At 44.3% G+C, this 16,229-nt stretch overlaps 1 pseudogene across 1 annotated transcript in view; it reads right to left on the bottom strand.

Moving 5' to 3' along the window:
- Positions 1-16,229, bottom strand: part of LOC308164039 (differentially expressed in FDCP 6 homolog) — a 204,341-nt pseudogene that overhangs the window by 20,206 nt on the left and 167,906 nt on the right. The window contains exons 2-3 of the transcript in view: positions 11,083-11,223; positions 9,392-9,568 (exon numbers count right to left, since the gene is read on the bottom strand). The product of the transcript in view is annotated as a differentially expressed in FDCP 6 homolog (transcript). The remainder of the gene's footprint in view (positions 1-9,391; positions 9,569-11,082; positions 11,224-16,229) is intronic.

Genomic DNA, 16,229 nt, shown 5'->3' with positions numbered 1-16,229 from the left:
TGCATCAGGTCACTAATGCAAAATGCCATGGTCAAGGGCTTTAAGGATCCGACCGGAAGCGCTACCTCTTCAACATGAGTGCATGACGAGATGGCCGAGTGGTTAAGGCGATGGACTGCTAATCCATTGTGCTCTGCAATCCCATCCTTGTCGCACAGCCTTTCTGCTTGACAACCCTGTGTAAACAGAGGACATCACGGTGGTGGAGAAACAATGCAAAGCATGCGGTACATCTTTCGTAGTGCACATTCAAATGGGACATCATCGAACAACTTCTTTGAGCGCGGAAACTTTTTCAATATGGAAGCCACAGGCTAAAAAACCCTGCAGGAGGTCATCTGTATTGAGAAGAAAACATAACCAAACAACTCTGGTGGGACTCAAACCCACAACCTTTGAATTCCTAAAAGGTAGAAGCCTAGAGCTACAATGCGCAACAGAGCCTCGGGCTGGATTTAATGTAAGCCAAACAAGAGAGTATTTGACAGTTGGGAGAGTCTATCAAAATCTGCAAGTCCCTGGGTGGGATCGAACCACCAGCCTTCCGGTTAACAGCCGAACGCGCTAACCAATTGCGCCACAGAGACGGGCTAAAAAGATCACTCAGTTCCAAAAAAACGTTAAAACAATGCCAGCGACAGGAAAGAAGACTAGGAGATGGTGCCGACAAGGCAAATAAATGCTGCAGCAGATCATCTGTATGGAGAAGAAAACAAAACCAAACGACTCTGGTGGGACTCGAACCCACAACCTTTGAATTCCTACTACAGAGAAGCCTAGAAGTCCAATGCGCTACAGAGCCTCAGTTTGAACTCAACATAGGCAGCATATCATGCCAAGCCGGACAGGATACACCAAACAAAAGAGGATCTGAAAGAGTCCCTTCTTTATGCCTTTCAGGGTGGACACTTCTCCCAACCTAAGGCTCAGTTGCGGGGGAGGGGCACAGTTTATTCAGACGGCTCGTTGGTCTAGGGGTATGATTCTCGCTTTGGGTGCGAGAGGTCCCGGGTTCAAATCCCGGACGAGCCCTTTGACTAAACGTTTCACCAGCTGGGACCCCCAACGACAAACTAGCAGTGATGTGTGTGGAGGACTCCCTGACGGCTTGGATCCACAACTACCTCACAGACAGACGTCAGTATGTGAGACTGCAGGGCTGTCAGTCTGAGGTGGTGGTGTGCAACACCGGTGCCCCCCAGGGAACTGTTCTGTCACCCTTTCTCTTCACCCTCTATACCTCCGACTTCCAGTTTAGCTCCGACCAGTGCCACCTGCAGAAGTTTTCTGACGACTCCTCTATCGTCGGTTACATCACATACGACAGGGATGAGGAGTACAGGGCCCTGGTGGAGAGCTTTGTGCAGTGGTGCGACACCAACTACCTTTTGCTTAACACCAGCAAAACAAAGGAGTTGGTGGTGGATTTTAGGAGGAAGAGAAGGACCCCAGCCCCCATCACCATCAAGGGGGTGGAAGTCGAGAGGGTGGACTCCTACAGGTACCTGGGAGTACAAATTAATAACAAACTGGACTGGACTGACAACACCGAGGCTCTTCTCAGGAAAGGGCAGAGCAGACTGTTTTTCCTGAGAAGGCTGAGGTCTTTCGGCGTCTGCAACAAGCTGCTGCGAATGTTTTATCAGTCGGTGGTTGCCAGCGTTCTGTTCTTCGCCGTGGCCTGCTGGGGTGGAAACATCTGTGCCAGGGATGCTGCGAAGCTAAACAAACTGGTGAAGAAGGCCAGCTCTGTGGTGGGGACCGGGCTGGACAGCCTAGAGGTGGTGGCAGAACAGAGGATGGGGAAAAAACTGGCGGCCATGCTGGCCAATCCCTCCCACCCGATGTACTGCGAGCTGGCGGGGATGAGGAGCAAGTTCAGCCACAGATTTGTTCTCCCCCGTCAAAGTACAAAAAGATTTGGACAGTCCTTTGTTCCAGCTGCACTCCGACTCTACAACCAGGCCCTGCAGGGTGGGGGAGACCTGGAGCTGGAACTTTGGAACTTGGAACTTTTTACTTATTGAGCCTGCACTGTTTTATCTATTTATTTATTGAATGTTTTCTGTCTGCCCTAACTAAGCTGTTTGACAACAAAATGTCCCCATTGGGGACAATAAAGGTTTTCATCATCAAATGGAAGTGCTTTGGCTCAATTCTTCAACAGATCTTGCATCAGGTCACTCATGCAAAATTCCATGGTCAAGGGCTTTAAGGATCCGACCGGAAGCGCTACCTCTTCAACATGAGTGCATGACGAGGTGGCCGAGTGGTTAAGGCGATGGACTGCTAATCCATTGTGCTCTGCAATCCCATCCTCGTCGCACAGCCTTTCTGCTTGACAACCCTGTGTAAACAGAGGACATCGCGGTGGTGGAGAAACAATGCAAAGCATGCGGTACATCTTTCGTAGAGCACATTCAAATGGGACATCATCGAACAACTGCTTTGAGCGCGGAAACTTTTTCAATATGGAAGCCACAGGCTAAAAAACCCTGCAGGAGGTCATCTGTATTGAGAAGAAAACATAACCAAACAACTCTGGTGGGACTCAAACCCACAACCTTTGAATTCCTAAAAGGTAGAAGCCTAGAGCTACAATGCGCAACAGAGCCTCGGGCTGGATTTAATGTAAGCCAAACAAGAGAGTATTTGACAGTTGGGAGAGTCTATCAAAATCTGCAAGTCCCTGGGTGGGATCGAACCACCAGCCTTCCGGTTAACAGCCGAACGCGCTAACCAATTGCGCCACAGAGACGGGCTAAAAAGATCACTCAGTTCCAAAAAAACTTTAAAACAATGCCAGCGACAGGAAAGAAGACTAGGAGATGGTGCCGACAAGGCAAAACAATGCTGGAGCAGATCATCTGTATTGAGAAGAAAACAAAACCAAACGACTCTGGTGGGACTCGAACCGACAACCTTTGAATTCCTACTACAGAGAAGCCTAGAAGTCCAATGCGCTATCCATTGCGCTACAGAGCCTCAGTTGGAACTCAACATAGGCAGCACATCATGCCAAGCCGGACAGGATACACCAAACAAAAGAGGATCTGAAAGAGTCCCTTCTTTATGCCTTTCAGGGTGGACACTTCTCCCAACCTAAGGCTCAGTTGCGGGGGAGGGGCATAGTTTATTCAGACGACTCGTTGGTCTAGGGGTATGATTCTCACTTAGGGTGCGAGAGGTCCCGGGTTCAAATCCAGGACGAGCCCTTTGACTAAACGTTTCACCAGCTGGGACCACCAAATGGAAGTACTTTGGCTCAATTCTTCAACAGATCTTGCATCAGGTCACTCATGCAAAATGCCATGGTCAAGGGCTTTAAGGATCCGACCGGAAGCGCTACCTCTTCAATTAATTTAATTTAATAAATTTTGCCATTTAGCAGACGCTTTTATCCAAAGCGACTTACAATTACGAATTACAGGGACATTCCCCCTGGAGTAACTGAGGGCTAGTGCCTTACCCAAGGGCACACTAGTAGTGGTGTGGCTTCAGGCGGGATTTGAACTCACAACCTTCCGATCACAAGTCCAACTCACTATCCACCAGTGGCGGGCGGTGCATTTCACACCTAGGCCTTCAGTGATGTCCGACACATTCCTACCTGAATTATTCTACCTCTTAATACCATCGTTATGACGCCATGGCTCTAGAAACTAGACAGAAACACAGTATAACCGGGCGTTGCATCACCTTAACATAGTCAGACAAGTACAACAGAGTTATATTAATATTTCCGAAGCATTTTTAATCAATAAATCCGCATTTACAATGAAGAGTGTTAAACTAACATCTTTAAGATCGCTACATTACCCACGTCTGTCGTCTCGTCCACCATAATAGCGACAAAGGGTGCCTTTTTAATCTCCATTTTGATCTCTTCTCCCATCACTTAAGCAATAGCAAAAATCAGGTCGTTTTGTATTTTGCCTGACGTCCCAGTAAACACTTTGTTTGTGGACAGGTGGTAATGTAAATCTGGGTTGTTTTCAGCCAGAAAAGAAAGAAGCTCAACGTAGTTTCCTCTGTTCGTGTCCCCTAAATGAAAGTTATTGTTTACCCAAAAACAGGACACAATCGATCAGTATTATCGATCAGTCAACGAAAGCTTTCGTTGTGATGCTCCGTTTCCCTGCGCACTTTCAAAAGTTTCACATCTACCGGCATATACGCATCTCAATAGTGAATATCAATAGTGCGTATCAATAGTGCGTATCAATAGTGCGTATCCAATCAAAAAACGTGCTGGGTGCTGACATCATTGAGCCTTACAGCAGGCGCCGTTGTTGCTTTTGCTCGCATCTACGTAGGTTTACTAGGAACGCCACAGGTTTTCTCGTTCCAACGTTAAGTTACAGGCCGAATTCGCGGCACCGTTTAACGTGCAGGCAGGCAGATTTTGGAGCCCCCTAGCAACACATTTTGATTGGATAAAAGCTCTAACATAAAGGCCAGCCCTCCAAATCTCAATCGGAGACTGGAAGCAGCGCAACCAAGAGGAAAGCTATGAAATGAAGAGAATAGACTATGGGGAATCATTAATACATATTTGTGGAAAAAATATATTAAAATAAAATGTATATTCTGATGATGTTTAGGCCAGCAGAGAAGGCCTTGCTGGCCCTGACGGCACACCACTGCTATCCACTAGACCACCACTACCCCAAATGCATCTTCAACATGAGTGCATGACGAGATGGCCGAGTGGTTAAGGCGATGGACTGCTAATCCATTGTGCTCTGCAATCCCATCCTCGTCACACAGCCTTTCTGCTTGACAACCCTGTGTAAACAGAGGACATCGCGGTGGTGGAGAAACAATGCAAAGCATGCGGTACATCTTTCGTAGCGCACATTCAAATGGGACATCATCGAACAACTTCTTTGAGCGCGGAAACTTTTTCAATATGGAAGCCACAGGCTAAAAATCCCTGCAGGAGGTCATCTGTATTGAGAAGAAAACATAACCAAACAACTCTGGTGGGACTCAAACCCACAACCTTTGAATTCCTAAAAGGTAGAAGCCTAGAGCTACAATGCGCAACAGAGCCTCGGGCTGGATTTAATGTAAGCCAAACAAGAGAGTATTTGACAGTTGGGAGAGTCTATCAAAATCTGCAAGTCCCTGGGTGGGATCGAACCACCAGCCTTCCGGTTAACAGCCGAACGCGCTAACCAATTGCGCCACAGAGACGGGCTAAGAAGATCACTCAGTTCCAAAAAAACTTTAAAACAATGCCAGCGACAGGAAAGAAGACTAGGAGATGGTGCCGACAAGGCAAAACAATGCTGCAGCAGATCATCTGTATTGAGAAGAAAACAAAACCAAACGACTCTGGTGGGACTCGAACCCACAACCTTTGAATTCCTACTACAGAGAAGCCTAGAAGTCCAATGCGCTATCCATTGCGCTACAGAGCCTCAGTTTGAACTCAACATAGGCAGCACATCATGCCAAGCCGGACAGGATACACCAAACAAAAGAGGATCTGAAAGAGTCCCTTCTTTATGCCTTTCAGGGTGGACACTTCTCCCAACCTAAGGCTCAGTTGCGGGGGAGGGGCATAGTTTATTCAGACGGCTCGTTGGTCTAGGGGTATGATTCTCGCTTTGGGTGCGAGAGGTCCCGGGTTCAAATCCCGGACGAGCCCTTTGACTAAACGTTTCACCAGCTGGGACCACCAAATGGAAGGACTTTGGCTCAATTCTTCAACAGATCTTGCATCAGGTCACTAATGCAAAATGCCATGGTCAAGGGCTTTAAGGATCCGACCGGAAGCGCTACCTCTTCAACATGAGTGCATGACGAGATGGCCGAGTGGTTAAGGCGATGGACTGCTAATCCATTGTGCTCTGCAATCCCATCCTCGTCGCACAGCCTTTCTGCTTGACAACCCTGTGTAAACAGAGGACATCGCGGTGGTGGAGAAACAATGCAAAGCATGCGGTACATCTTTCGTAGAGCACATTCAAATGGGACATCATCGAACAACTTCTTTGAGCGCGGAAACTTTTTCAATATGGAAGCCACAGGCTAAAAAACCCTGCAGGAGGTCATCTGTATTGAGAAGAAAACATAACCAAACAACTCTGGTGGGACTCAAACCCACAACCTTTGAATTCCTAAAAGGTAGAAGCCTAGAGCTACAATGCGCAACAGAGCCTCGGGCTGGATTTAATGTAAGCCAAACAAGAGAGTATTTGACAGTTGGGAGAGTCTATCAAAATCTGCAAGTCCCTGGGTGGGATCGAACCACCAGCCTTCCGGTTAACAGCCGAACGCGCTAACCAATTGCGCCACAGAGACGGGCTAAAAAGATCACTCAGTTCCAAAACAACTTTAAAACAATGCCAGCGACAGGAAAGAAGACTAGGAGATGGTGCCGACAAGGCAAAAAAATGCTGCAGCAGATCATCTGTATTGAGAAGAAAACAAAACCAAACGACTCTGGTGGGACTCGAACCCACAACCTTTGAATTCCTACTACAGAGAAGCCTAGAAGTCCAATGCGCTATCCATTGCGCTACAGAGCCTCAGTTTGAACTCAACATAGGCAGCACATCATGCCAAGCCGGACAGGATACACCAAACAAAAGAGGATCTGAAAGAGTCCCTTCTTTATGCCTTTCAGGGTGGACACTTCTCCCAACCTAAGGCTCAGTTGTGGGGGAGGGGCATGGTTTTTGATTGATTGATTGATTGATTGATTGTACTTTATTGTCCCCGAGGGGACATTTGTCTTGGGCATGGTACTTTCATGCTTCAAGTGCAACAGTGATGATACATACAACATACAGTAGACAAAGTAAACAACAGGACAGCAACAAACATTGAGTGACATTGGCAGCAGTTTCCACCTGGACATGGCATCATTTGGTATAAATATATATTGCACATAACCCTTCAAGTGGTGTTTTCGAATATTGCGCATGGCCCTTCAAGTGGTGTCTAAGATAAAGTGCAGGTGCTGGTGATCATGTCCTAATCATCGTTTCTGCTTGAGAGAATTGATTAGTTTAATGGAGAATGGGACAAATGATAGTTTTAAGAGCTTATAGTTACATCTTGGCATGCGAAGCCTTCTACCTAGGGGGAGAACTTCGTATTCTGTGGAGAGCGGATGTTGGGGGTCTGCGATTATCTTGTTAGCCTTGTCCAGGACAGCTTTTTCATATAGTTTATTTAGGACGGCTCGTTGGTCTAGGGGTATGATTCTCGCTTTGGGTGCGAGAGGTCCCGGGTTCAAATCCTGGACGAGCCCTTTGACTAAACGTTTCACCAGCTGGGACCACCAAATGGAAGTGTTTTGGCTCAATTCTTCAACAGATCTTGCATCAGGTCACTAATGCAAAATGCCATGGTCAAGGGCTTTAAGGATCCGACCGGAAGCGCTACCTCTTCAACATGAGTGCATGACGAGATGGCTGAGTGGTTAAGGCGATGGACTGCTAATCCATTGTGCTCTGCAATCCCATCCTCGTCGCACAGCCTTTCTGCTTGACAACCCTGTGTAAACAGAGGACATCGCGGTGGTGGAGAAACAATGCAAAGCATGCGGTACATCTTTCGTAGAGCACATTCAAATGGGACATCATCGAACAACTTCTTTGAGCGCGGAAACTTTTTCAATATGGAAGCCACAGGCTAAAAAACCCTGCAGGAGGTCATCTGTATTGAGAAGAAAACATAACCAAACAACTCTGGTGGGACTCAAACCCACAACCTTTGAATTCCTAAAAGGTAGAAGCCTAGAGCTACAATGCGCAACAGAGCCTCGGGCTGGATTTAATGTAAGCCAAACAAGAGAGTATTTGACAGTTGGGAGAGTCTATCACAATCCCTGCAAGTCCCTGGGTGGGATCGAACCATCAGCCTTCCGGTTAACAGCCGAACGCGCTAACCAATTGCGCCACAGAGACGGGCTAAAAAGATCACTCAGTTCCAAAAAAACGTTAGAACAATTCCATCGACAGGAAAGAAGACTAGGAGATGGTGCCGACAAGGCAAAAAAATGCTGCAGCAGATCATCTGTATTGAGAAGAAAACAAAACCAAACGACTCTGGTGGGACTCGAACCCACAACCTTTGAATTCCTACTACAGAGAAGCCTAGAAGTCCAATGCCCTATCCATTGAGCTACAGAGCCTCAGTTTGAGCTCAACATAGGCAGCACATCATGCCAAGCCGGACAGGATACACCAAACAAAAGAGGATCTGAAAGAGTCCCTTCTTTATGCCTTTCAGGGTGGACACTTCTCCCAACCTAAGGCTCAGTTGCGGGGGAGGGGCACAGTTTATTCAGACGGCTCGTTGGTCTAGGAGTATGATTCTCGCTTAGGGTGCGAGAGGTCCAGGGTTCAAATCCCGGACGAGCCCTTTGACTAAACGTTTCACCAGCTGGGACCACCAAATGGAAGTGCTTTGGCTCAATTCTTCAACAGATCTTGCATCAGGTCACTCATGCAAAATGCCATGGTCAAGGGCTTTAAGGATCCGACCGGAAGCGCTACCTCTTCAACATGAGTGCATGACGAGATGGCCGAGTGGTTAAGGCGATGGACTGCTAATCCATTGTGCTCTGCAATCCCATCCTCGTCGCACAGCCTTTCTGCTTGACAACCCTGTGTAAACAGAGGACATCGCGGTGGCGGGGAAACAATGCAAAGCATGCTGTACATCTTTGGCTATCAAATAAAAGTATGGTCGTCATGACATCGCTTCCAGGTGTGTTACTACATGTGATTTAGACATTCTAACAATGCTATTATGTTAAAGGCTCAGTCCAGTGAAAACTGTAGTTTATATGAGATTGTATTGATGGACCATAGCAGATGAAACGAGCAACCTGATGCTCATTAATATCTGCCAGGAAAGTGTTGATCTCAGTTTTCTAATCCCTCCCATGACTGCCATAAAAAATATTGTATTTTCTCCAGTTGGTTCAACACAACTATCATACGGTAACTACTTGTACAACTAACATGAGATATACATTCAAAATGCCCATTAAAGGTTAGAAAAAGTTACAAACAAGCAGCTTTAAAAAGGAGCACATAGCCATGTATTTAGGTTGAGTTATAATTGTGATGTTATCAACTCATCATTGGTTTGCACTGCAGATCAGATTAATTAGTTACTGGAAGGCATTAACGTAATGGAATGTTAACATGGAGCCTTTGTGTCCAGGAATTAATCTCTACCCAGAATACACTTCCCTTACCTCTATCTTTTTATTCCCCTCACTACCTCTCTCCCCTTTCCTCTCATCCCTCCATCTCCCCGCCCTCCCTCTCTCCCCTTTCCTCCCTCATCCCTCCATCTCCCCGCCCTCCCTCTCTCCCCTTTCCTCCCTCATCCCTCCATCTCCCCGCCCTCCCTCTCTCACCTCCTCTGGGATCATGACCAGCGGGTATCTGTCCTCTGACAGCAGGTTGAACAGACAGAACAACCTGAAGCTGTCTCTCTGGGGGCACAGCTCCGACCCGCCTCGGTAGTTCTTCTTCATCGACATCATCCAGCAAAGGTCGTCAAACTTCTCCTTGTCGAACGTCCCCCCTTTCACCTGAGTATACAACATCATCTCAGTCATTGGTTGTCATTGAGGGGTCATGGGGTCAATTCCATTGAAATTCCTTACAGTTTTGTTTTCTAGAAAATAATACCAAAATGATAGTAGCTATGCTAGGTTATTTTCTTACATAATAATCATGTTGTTGAAGTTGTAATCAATCTTGATTATTTATGTGTTAAGATAAATGTAACATATTTATACAAATAAAAAAAAGTTGTTAATGGATAGAGTGCGCTGCATAATTACTGGGACAGTGAAGCATTTATAATTCTATTGACTCTGTACTTCAAAAGTTTGGATTTGAAATCAAACTATTATTATGAGGTATAGTATAATAAGTATAGATTGTCAGCTTTTATTTGAGGGTAATTGTGTGCATATTGAATTCACCATTTATTATTATTATTACCTCCTATTTATTATGACCTCCTATTTATTCACAAAAGGCTACGACAAAAGCTGTGATGTGTCTTACATCACTCGTGAAATTAAGAAATACAAATTATCGTTATACGACTCACACCCAAGAATGGATAACTCTAGATGTTCTCTTTGTACAATCTGAGTTGGGAAGACCTTTAAGACCTTTAGTTTTTTTGCACCACAATATTAGAACAAAATCCTTGATTCTCTAAACCTGTACTCCCTTATGTCTCTGAGGTAGTTTAAGATGAACTGTCAAAGAAGAACGCATATGTTTCACATAGCTCATAGTATGACTTAAATTGTATACTTTGTATTTATTTATTAATTTAGCTTGACCTTTCTTTCTTGTTTTGCTTCTTGTTTTGTTTCTCATGTGCCTTTGTAAGCAGGGCTCACCTGAAAGAGACACTAGTCTCAGAGAGACTCCCTGCATCAATAAAGGGAAAAAACAACAACAAAATAATTTAATTGAACAGGGGGGTATTCCAATAATGTCTAATCATAAGGACAATCCAGGTCTCAATCCAGGACAATCCTAAATCTCATGAGATTTATCAAAATAAGCCTGGATTTTCCTTTAGTGACGTTGATGGAATACCCCCCAGGTGCTGCTACCACTGACCAGAGCATCTACCTCTGACCAGAGCATCTACCTCTGACCAGAGCATCTACCACTGACCAGAGCATCTACCACTGACCAGAGCAGTGACAGAGAGGCACAGCCACACAAGACGTATCTCTGTCACGGCAAACCTGAGCACCGCTGGGCCCAAATCAACTGTCAGGTCCCGTCTGGTTAGGGTCAGGGTTAGGGTTAGTATTGTCAGGTCCCGTCTGGTTAGGGTCAGGGTTAGGGTTAGTATTGTCAGGTCCCGTCTGGTTAGGGTCAGGGTTAGGGTTAGTATTGCCAGGTCCCGTCTGGTTAGGGTCAGGGTTAGGGTTAGTATTGTCAGGTCCCGTCTGGTTTGGACTGAAATGTAAAAAAGTATGATGAAAAAGAAGGGTTGTAATTCTAGGGATGGGGGGTGGAGCTCCCATGTACCTTGTCCAGGATGTATTTGTTGAGGTAGGGCATGTACCTTGTCCAGGATGTATTTGTTGAGGTAGGGCATGTAGCCGTGGGTCGACACCGGGCCGTCATCATCGTCCTGGAAGTGTTCCTCCAAGGTGGCGGGGTCGTGAGGGATGTTCAACACTGTGTACAGGTTACAGGAGAGCACCTGCGTCAGACACACAAACACATGTTCTATCACCTGCGTCAGACACACAAACACATGTTCTATCACACCTAAAGGCAGTACAGGTAGTATTCTCATGGCTTGACATATATGTAGTTGTAACTATCTGTGATTATCATTATTATATCATTTAACATAATTATTTTTGGTTGATTATTGTTTTTTTATTGGATTTCTCTGATTAGGATTGATACATAATCATCAACAAAGATGGGAGGTGGGGGGCGACATTATTCTATGCACAAATACACTAACCCTAACCCTAACCCTGGCCAATATAATACACTTTGAATTGTTATTGTCAATAGTACAGGTGTCCATGAGATATACTGAAATGAACCTTAGATTACAGTACCAAGTACCAACTGATCTTAAAAACCAAGGAAGTCAATGAGAAAAGCAAACAACACAGTGTAAACAGCATTGTGAGCCTTAGTTGACACGCACACTTTGTTTGGGTTCACAGTACAGCTGCAACGTTTGCAGGAAAAGTGCTATACAAATAAAAGTTATGTTATTATTATTATTCCATCAGTAGAATCCTAAATATAACAAAGGTCATACAGATCGTCATAAATACATCATCTTCTCCACACAACTAAGCTTCCCACAACAGTTAACATATAACAGCAATATCTAGCAAGCTGCTTGGCTTTTAGCTCAAGTTTCATTGTTGTGTCACATTACACAAGTGTGTAAGAGAGTACAATTATTAGGCTTTGGTTCCTGACATTGCAGCACAAGACAATAAGGTAATAGGCATAATTCAAGATTTAAAAAGTGACAATAGTACAGGACATAATTCACAAATAAGACATGATACAATTAGCAGTACAAATACTAGCCTAATAAAATAGATAGTTCAAGTAGTAGAATCAGAATCAGACCAAGTGTCTGTGAGTTTAAGATGTAGGTAGTCCGTATACATGGGGTGTGCTTGGTGATGATAGTCAATTGTCTACAGTAGGCTTGTTTATGAGCCTGATCATGTTTGAGCCTGGTTGTATCTTGTGGAGGCCTGCAATAAGCCACATACCATCAGATAATTCACATGTTCATATCTGGCAAATATCTGTATTATTAGCTGACACCTGAAGGCAATGCCGCTAATAAGTAATAAGTAGGGGCTGGTATTTTAACAGTTTTGTAGAAATGGCTTCCTCCATGTAAATATGGAATAAGCAGCCTACTTCTTTCTACATGGGGGGTATTCCATCGAGGTCGCTAAAGGAAAATCCAGGCTTATTCCAGTCTTGCGAGAGTTCTCAAAAATAAGCCTGGATTTTCCTTTAGCGACATTGATGGAATACCCCCATAGTCACCACTCCTTCACAACAACAACAACAACAACAACAACAACAACAACAACAACAACAATGTTGTTAGGTGTGTTTGGCACATTAGAAAAAACCTTGACATCATTAACCAACTTGTCATAACACGGGAATTATTGTGAATTTTAACTGTTGATGGTGATGCCTGTCTAACTTCACTAGCCATTAATCAAGTAGACAATGTGGTCGTGCCTGGTAATGTAAAGGCCTATGAATGCATGTTAGTGTTAGGTGCCACTGATTCCATTTGATGCACACTGAGGTTTATACCACCAAAAGGCTCATAATCAGGGGTGCACATAACTTTTTGGGGCCAGTGCTCAGAGGAGCACCTAGGGATGCTGCTTGGTGCTCCCCGAGCTTGCGAGTCACGACCCGTCCCACAGGATGGATAAAAAAGTGATACATGGATAACTTATATTAGCAAAACGACATTTATTCATAAATAAAGATGAACGAACAAATGATTGTGTGCAAAACAAAAGAATCAAATGCAAAATCAAATGACTGCTCTTCAAGCATGAAAGTCTGTCAGACTCCTTTAAACACAATGAAATCAACTGACATCTCTTTAAGCACTAACTGAATGTCTGTTCTTTAAACACACTGAAATAAACGGACATCTATTTAAGCACTGCTCTGTTCTGTAAACACTGAAATCAACTTTTCAACAAAAAGTTACAGCCTAAGCATTTGTTTATGCTACAAGCTTAATCATCATCATCACTGTCCTCAATTTCAACCATGGTAGAGGATGTTGTAGGCTATCACTTTAAATAGCTCATTATTTTGATTGTGCAACAAAGTCTTTTTTTTCTTTTTCTAATAGAATTCCCAACCATATTCCCTGGGTCAGGGGTCGAGGTGCGATAATGAAGCTGTAAAACAAACGTCTGAACGTTTGAAAGCTTCAGAGAAAAGAAACGTGAAGTCCCTTGGTGTTGTTTTTCCTTTTAGCGACGAGTCGTTCGGGACTGAATTTTCACGTGGCGGCGTGATAACCGTGCGATACGCGATACGCGGAATGAAAGTACGAGTTACGATACTTTCCGAATGTTTTCGTGAGGGGAGTCGCCGTGGTCGTCGCCGGTCGACTGTTGTGATGGATTACTCGTCGGGCCTTCGGCTGAGGGGACGGGAAATAGTTACTTAGTGGGGCTTGAAGTGATGCAGCAATCAGCAGTTGGATTTTGAGGAAGTAAATTCCTCTCCCAGCGGTTCCAGCTGTTGGTGCGCAAGAGCGCGTTCATGCGGCTGATCTGCCGCGCAGCATGCATTTTGGCGAGGCATGCGCACTGGCGCACCAGTTATGTGCACCCCTGCTCATGACTCAGGATTACCAGAGGGCGAGGTTATACTTTGTTGGCAGAACCTGTAGCCTCACTTTAACAGCAAACATCACATATCTTCTTTATGGCAGCTTTGTGTACATACAGACAGACAGACAGACAGACAGACAGACAGGCTTTGTGTTCATGGAATGTGAAACAGAATTGTCAACAAAGTCCAGAGCAGCAATGTTCCCCTGCAACAACTCCTCTAAAGCCAGACAGACAGACAGACAGACAGACAGACAGACAGACACACACACACACACACACACACACACACACACACACACACACACACACACACACACACACTGGTCTTCAGGGAGAGCATGTCTGGACACCTGCCCGCTATTTCCTGGGATTCTCAGCAGCACTGTGTGACATGTTTGAACTCGACAGGCCAGAGGAAACGGAGACTGAATGAGGGAGAGCATGATTTTTGAATGACTGTATATGTATGTATAGTAGTATGTCTGTTTTACAGTTACTCTGATAACGTGCGATGTCAACACACTGCAAAAAGTAAATCTCAGTAATATCTCAAATCAAGGCAATATACGCTTGTTTCTTGTCTGACTGCACAAGTTTTAAGATAGCTTTTGTTTGTTTTAAGAACATCTTGGCATGTGAAATGTTCCTGTTCTGTTGGCAGATTGTTTTGCTTATTTTAAGTAATATTTCCCCCATTTTATTGCTTTTTCTCTTGTTTTTGAGAGCTAACTTTTTGCAGTGCAGGTTGGGTAAGGGAGACTGTCTTTGTAATCTCTAATTGTAAGTCGCTTTGGATAAAAGTGTCTGCTAAATGGTTAACATGTCAATGTAAATGGGACAAGCAACAACATGGACTTTGAGACTGACAGTGACTCAGCAGCTCAGCACACATATTTCTCTGTGTGTGTGTATCAGTGGAGGCTGGATTTCTACCTCCACCAGCCTCCCCTGGTGTGGAGGCTATCATAGCCACTGTGTTTGCATGCTATCTGTGTGCAAGTTGTTTACCACAAGAACCACCTCTATGGTCATTGCATGAGTGTGTATGTTGAGTGTGTGTATTCATATCTAATGACACACGATGCTCTCTCCTGCTAAAAAGCAAGATGAAGGAATCCATGTCATAGAACAACATATGTGGTGAAATACATAGCTATTTTCTGATAATAAGCTCAGCACTTCTCGATTGCTTGAGCACATTCCTTGAAACAGTATTCACCTTTTCAAAACAGTTAATACCAGTTTGCCACAACATAACAAAGTGCCAACAGAAACATTTACAGTAATCTCTAGGGAGTCCACCCACTGGTCGTAGAACGTGCGAAAACGGGGTTTTGCCAGGGTTGCGCTACTTAATCACCATTAAAAATACATTTTTGGAAGATATTGTCTTACATGTGTCAACATACATGTCCATATGTATTATAGTTTTAGCTCTGTGTACTTGTTTTCGATGTACTTATTGTTTTAAGAATGTCATTTCAATGTTACCGTTGCTACTCACTAGCACTTTCAGCGGCGCCGTTCAAATCCCCATCTCCAGTGATTTTCGGCTATTTACAAGCTCTCTTTCTTGCCATTTCCGCGGCTCTGACCAATAGTAATCCTTTTAATGGACGTGTCACCTGTAACTAAGGCATCTTGACTTCCTATTGGTCTACCCGCAAGTCTCCACTCATTGGAGGATTTTTTCCTGTGGTAAATTTAAGGAGACACTTGAAAGATCTTCATCATTATTGACATCTGATCGTCTTCGCGGTAGGTTTTCTGTTCAATTCAACTTGTTTTCTATCTAAAAATATATACATATAGCTACATGTTTGTCTTGTATCCAGCGGCTTTTGATTAGAAATATAGTCTACTCCGCTCCGGTTGTAATTTCGAGAGCCTACTCTTAGAGTAACTCTAGCCCGCTAGACGATATTTGTGTGAATGGTCCCTCCGGTTTCGAAGGGTTAATAGTAAATAGTAAATAATCAACTGGAATATATAGGTAGATCGCTAGATAAGTGTATATGTTGTTTTATGTCCACATAAAATGTAATCCATGTAACACACAGTACTGACTAGCCTAATTTCGGTTCTTTGTTTTGATAAGTTACATATTTGATTTTTACAGAGTCTAGCTATGGCCACAAACGCACCTCAAGTGTCACCTCAAGTGTCACCTCTCCAAATGTTACCTCAAGTGACACCTATCGTTACAAACGGCTGGCTCTATGAGCAGAGTTTAAAGGGGATGACTGCAGCAGAATTAACTGAAGAAATAATTAAATTGGTTCCTAATAAATATGGACGCTCAAACAGCCTCAGACAAAAATGTGATGATGCC

The sequence above is a fragment of the Nansenia antarctica genome, assembly GCF_963989245.1.
Source record: "Nansenia antarctica genome assembly, chromosome: 8".
Lineage (NCBI taxonomy): Eukaryota > Metazoa > Chordata > Actinopteri > Argentiniformes > Microstomatidae > Nansenia > Nansenia antarctica.
The sequence above is the reverse complement of the archived record's forward strand: the minus strand, read 5'-3'. Positions and strand labels throughout refer to the sequence as shown.